The sequence below is a fragment of the Fomitiporia mediterranea genome, assembly GCF_000271605.1.
Source record: "Fomitiporia mediterranea MF3/22 unplaced genomic scaffold FOMMEscaffold_16, whole genome shotgun sequence".
Lineage (NCBI taxonomy): Eukaryota > Fungi > Basidiomycota > Agaricomycetes > Hymenochaetales > Hymenochaetaceae > Fomitiporia > Fomitiporia mediterranea.
Window position 1 is genome coordinate 358,849 of NW_006760401.1, and position 5,780 is coordinate 364,628.

A 5,780-nucleotide genomic window follows, 5' to 3' on the forward strand; every position below is an offset into this window, starting at 1 on the left:
ACAAGATCAGACTGGTCCTGTAGTCTTGATCTTGTCTACTCCAGGTAGTCCTGTACTCTTAGGCTCACTCTATATACTCTACTCTTGTCCCACTCTCTCTCTCTGCCTGTTCTGCAAGTTCTGACTACATTCTAGTACTTGTGTTCTGTATTTCTGTTGTGTAGGATAGTTGTAGCCTGGGTCCCCTCACTGAGCCTTCAGGTCCCCTCTACACTGTTGCTAACACTAGCTACTCAGAGTACTAGCTATAGTAGGTGAGCTGCTTGGATTATTCTGTAAGCTTATCTGTTAAGACTAGGAACTTATCAGATTGTTCTGTATACTCAGAACTGTTAGAACAATTGGAAGTGGTGGAAATGCTAGAGTGATTGTATAGTCCTTTTCTTAAACAGACAGAATAGGAGACACAGAACAAGTAGAGTTGTGTGTAAAGGTTAATAGAAACAAACTAGGGAATAAACTATGAAACATAGATAGTAAAGCTGAGCCAGATTGCTTAAGAGGTTGTACAGAAACCCTTTCAGAAACAGGACTGAGCATGTAGGATACAGGTTGTAAGAGGTTACAGTTAACCAAATCTAATTCAGGTCCAGAATCTGATTCTTCTATGATTGAGTTAGTGTACTCTTAATAGTACTACTACCTGTTAGCTGCTCAGCCTACTTGAGACACCTTGAGAAACTCTCCTTACAGTAGGCTCCAAAATGTTGATCTCAAGTACTAGTTGAGGTAGAAGAGGTTAGTTGAGTCTGTAAGGTACAGATGCTGAGAGGGGTCAAGAGTGAGAAGGAATAGGTAGATCTGAGCAGAATGTACAAGTTCTGAAGGTGACAATTAACAAGACAAGAGTAGTGTAGAATGATGAAGCCACACTTTAGAACAAGGCAATACAAGACAAGACAAGGCAAGAGGGAATGTTTACTAAGGAGACTGTCAAACTACACACTAAGAGTTACAGTAGAGAGTAACTTGATTCCTCTAAAGTACAAATTACATGAGAGTATTTATAGAAATTATGAGTCCTTTGTAGCTACTAGTCCTTTGTGAACAAATCTACTACTGTCTCCTTTGTATCAACCTATTCAGGACTCTGGATCTGAGTCCTCTTTGTATTGATTGACCAGCTGTCTGAAGGCTCAGAGTCTTACCTTTGTGAATCAGAACTAGAGTCTAGAACCCAACTAGTCTGAATTGAGCAATCACAACTATTGTGTAGGCAATAATAATGTAATCAAAGGATTGCTAATGTGAGAATGATGTGACTTTAATGTGACTGAGCCCTTCTGATTGGAATGTATCAGAATGTATGTGTTGTGTGAGTATGACAATAGTAGTTAGAAGAGAGTCTAGTTCCTAATGTTAGTAACAGTTAAGACTAGAGGAGGGAGACTAAGACATAATAAGTAGAGAGGGAGGAGAGAGGTAAACTAGTATAGACTAGAAACTAGACTAGAGTACATATAAGTATCTCTTAGAGTATATATATGTAAGAGGAAGGGTAGAACTATACTATAAAAGGAATAGTGAGGGACAAACTAAGGAAAAGGGTTGAAGGGATTTACAAGGAGTGTAAGTAACTGTAAGAGTTTAGAAAAGGTAAGAGAGTAAAGGAGAAAAAGGGAAGAACTAATAAGAAAAGAGAGACATAGAGTCTGAGTCATTCTAGAGCCTATCCAGGGTTTCTAAAGGTTCCAAGGTCTGAAGAGTGTTACAAAGAGGGTGTAAGGACAGAAGACATTAGGAATTGTAATACTAACAACTTTAAGTTTAATACATTTACTATCCTCCTTAGCTTTTAGCCAAGTATCAAATTCCTACCTATTCTCCCATCTTATATTGTAGTCCATGTATTTAAGGTCCTATTTAAGTGATCCCTACTGAGAAAGTAGTGTAGTAGGAAGTAGAGCTAGAGTAGATAATGTGAAGCCAATACTATACTAAGATACAGAACAGTCAACAGAATAGAATTGATAAGACAAGACAAGGAGTATGTAAGACATTAAATAGGAGAGTATTACGTAATCAAGTGGCTGGTGAAACTGTAAGGTTACACTTTCCCATATTCTGAAGAAAAAATACAGGGGAGAAGGAAAGAGTTTGAAAAAAGGAGAGCCCTTATAAGGTTAGATAAGTATGTAAAAGAAAGTAAAAGGAAACAGGGGTGAGGAAGGATATTTTAAGGGGTATCACAGGATTGAAAATGTTCTTCCTAAGAATCAAGAGCTACACAGTCTTCAAGTTCTCTCTTAGGTATCTACAGGTTATTGTCAGCAACAGTGTAGAGGGGACCTGAAGGCTCAGCAAGGGGACCTAGGCTACAACTATCCTACACAACAGAAATACAGGACACAAGCACTGGAACGTAGTTGGAACTCACAGAACAGGCAGAGAGAGAGAGAGTGAGACAAGAGTAGGGTATATAGAGTGAGCCTAAGAGTACAGGACTACCTGGAGTAGACAAGATCAAGACTACAGGACTAGTCTGATCTTGTATGCCTATATATACTAAACTACACAAGAGCACTCAGGGAGTATGAGCCACTAAGAATGATGAGCCACAAAGAATGAAAGAAAGGAGTGTCAAAGATAAAGGTACAAAGAATGAAGGGATGGATAAAGGGTAAGAGACTATAGAATGATACAAAGAATGAAGGGGTGGTCAAAGGAATGGAATGATGAAGTAAGGAAGGGTAGTGGCAAGAGTCAGCATGCATATAGTTCATAGACAGTACCCCTGAGGGATGGAAGTCCTGAGTTCTAGTATGGAAGGGTGCAGAACCCTTGGAACTGAAGGTATGAGAGCAGAGAACTGTAACATCACCCCCCCTCTAAAACCAATCGTCCCAATTGGTGAGCATTGGGCTTGGTCAGCAGCTCAGGCATAGGTTGGAACAGTAGGGTTTGGAAATCTGTGAGGCAGAGTTGATGCAGAGCACTCAGATGAAGTTGATAGAAGTCTCAGATTGCCTTAGCAGTATGGGTGAGATTCTCAGCAGGTTCCCAAGTGTGTTCTTCAACTAGGTATCCCTTCCAGTGAATAAGGAACTTGAGCTTTCTGCACACCAGCTTGGCATCTGCTATGTATTCTACTTTGTATTCTGGTTTGGAACTGATGAGTTCTGGTGGAGGTGGTGGGGGTCTTTGTTGCAAAGGAAAACCTGGATCATAGTATCAAGACAGTAGAACCTTGTTAAACACTGGGTGTATGTGCTTCCATGTTGTCAGAAGTTGGAGTTTGTAGGCAGAGGCACTAACCTTCTTTTCAATAACAAAGGGTCTGAAGTGCTTGTTGTCCAACTTCTTTATTGGGCAATCTGTGGTCAGGTTAGTAGCTTCCAGCATAACTTTGTCACTAGGCTGGTAATCCTCAGCCACAGACCTCTTCCAATCATAGTTCTGCTTCATGACCTACACTGCCTTTTCCAAAAGAGCTTGTGCATCCTCCCTGGTTCTGTACATCTGTTCTGCAAAGTCTGTTACAGATTCAGAACTGCTGTTCTGGTTTGGAACTGTCCCCTAGTACGGATGTCTCCTATGATTGAGGAAGAACAGGGACTGTCCTGTTACAGAGTGTTGCTAGTTATTGTGTATGAATTCTGCCAGAGCTAGCCATTCAGACCAATCCAATTACTAATGATTGATGAACATCCAGAGGTAGAGCTCAATCTCCTGATTGACTCACTCAGTTTGACTGTCAGTCTGCAGGTGATAGGTAGTGGAAGGGTTCCCTTAAATTCTGAGAAGTGTATACAAGTCCTGTATGAATTTCGACTCAAATTACAGTCTACAATCATGAATGAGCTTCTAAGGGAGTCTGTGCAACCAGAAGACATGATCCTGATAAATGTGTGCTATGCCTTTGGAAGTGAGTTCTGTTTGGGTTGGAACTGTATGGACTTGCTTGGAGAATCAGTCAACAATCACACAGATAGCATTGTAACCCTGAGACTCAGGTAGCTCACTGATCAGGTCCACCAAGACTTCTTCCTAAGGGTGATTCAGGATCCAATACAGATGTAGGGGAGCCTGAACCCTTGTCCAGTAGGCCTTAGTCTGTTGGCACGTATTGTAACCAGTCACATACTTCAGGATTTCCCTCTACATTCTAGGCCACCAGTAGTTCTGAGTAATGAGTTCCTGTGTTTTGTGTTGGCCTGGATGTCCTACAGTCAGATTGTTGTGATGAGCTCAGACAATGTCCTCCTACAGTTTCCAATCCTTCAGAACGTACAGTCAGCCTTCCTAGTAAACCTGTCCATCCTCATCCTCCTCCCAATCCCTAGCCTGTTTCTCCAGTTGCTTCACTATGACCCAGTCCTGTGTGTGTCTTGGAGCTCACTGTATGTGAGTGATGAAGTCAACATCCTTGGATTCGAGTCAGATCTCTCAGATTGTCTCAGACACAAAACAGGAATTGTCTAGGAGAACAAGATTTTTGTTATCATTCTCCCCCCTTTCATGACCTGCTTGTCTTGAGAGTAAATCAGCTTTCGTCATTTGTGTTCTGAGTTTGTGGGTCAGCACAAAGTCAAAGTCCTACAGTTCTAACATCCAGCAGGCTTGGCAGCAGTTGAGCTTCTGAGGCACCTGGAAGTACTAGAGATTAAGGTGATCACTCCAAATCTCAAACTTCTGTACAGCACTGAGAAGATATTGATGCCACTCCTCTAGGGAACAGACAATTGTGAGGAGTTCCTTGTCATAGATAGGGTAGTTCTGTTCTGTTACAGAGAGGGATTCTGATTGGAACACTATCAGACACTACTTTCTGTCAATAAACTAGGACAGTACTACTCTATTTGCAAAGTCAGAAGAGTTGGCTTCAACTCAGAACTTGTCTGTAACTGTTGGAACTGCTAATACAGGCTCACTGGTGATGGCCTGCTTGAGGGACTCAAACACAGACTGCTGCTGATCATCCTATTACCAAGGAACATCCTTGCTGGTGAGATTGTGAAGGGGCTGGGCAATAGTACTGAAGCCTTGAATGAAGTGTTAGTAGTAGTTTGCAAACCCAAGGAACACTTGGACCTGTTTCAGGTTCTAAGGTTGCAGCCAGTTCCAAACTGTAGTCACCTTTGCTGGATCCATACAGACCTCTCCTCCACCAATCACAAAGCCTAGATAATCCACTGACTCCTGTGCAAAAGAGCACTTTGCTTCTTAGAGGAACAGTTTATTATCTTGGAGCTGTTGTAGAACTGCTCAGATCAGTCAGTAATAGTGCTCAACTGTCTGGGTGAAGATCAGAATGTTGTCCAGATACACACTAACATGCTCTGAGTCAATCAGATCTGCAAGGATGTGATTCATGAATGACTGGAATGTTGCAGGCAAGTTGGTTAGTCTGAAGAACATTACAGTTGGTTTGTACAATCTGTAATTGGTTTAGAACACAGCCTTCCACTCATCTCTGTCTCAGATCCAAATATTATTGTATCCCTATCAAACGTCCAACTTAGTGAAAACCCTGGATGTATGTGTCTTATCAATGAGCTCCTGAATCAGGGGGAGCAGGTACTTGTTTTTGACAGTACCCTCATTGAGACAACAATAATCCTAGACTGGGCAGAGCTTCCCATCTTTCTTTTTGACAAAGAAGAAAGGGGAGGCCATAGGGGATTTCAAGGGTTGGATCTGACTGTTCTGAAGATTTTCCCAAAGGAACTTGTTGAGCACCTCCTACTTGTCTCTGTTGAGCAGGTAGACCTTGCAATCCTTAGGTTGGAAACCCTTGGTCAATTCAATTGTATAGTCCTAGGGACAGTGTTTAGGAAGCT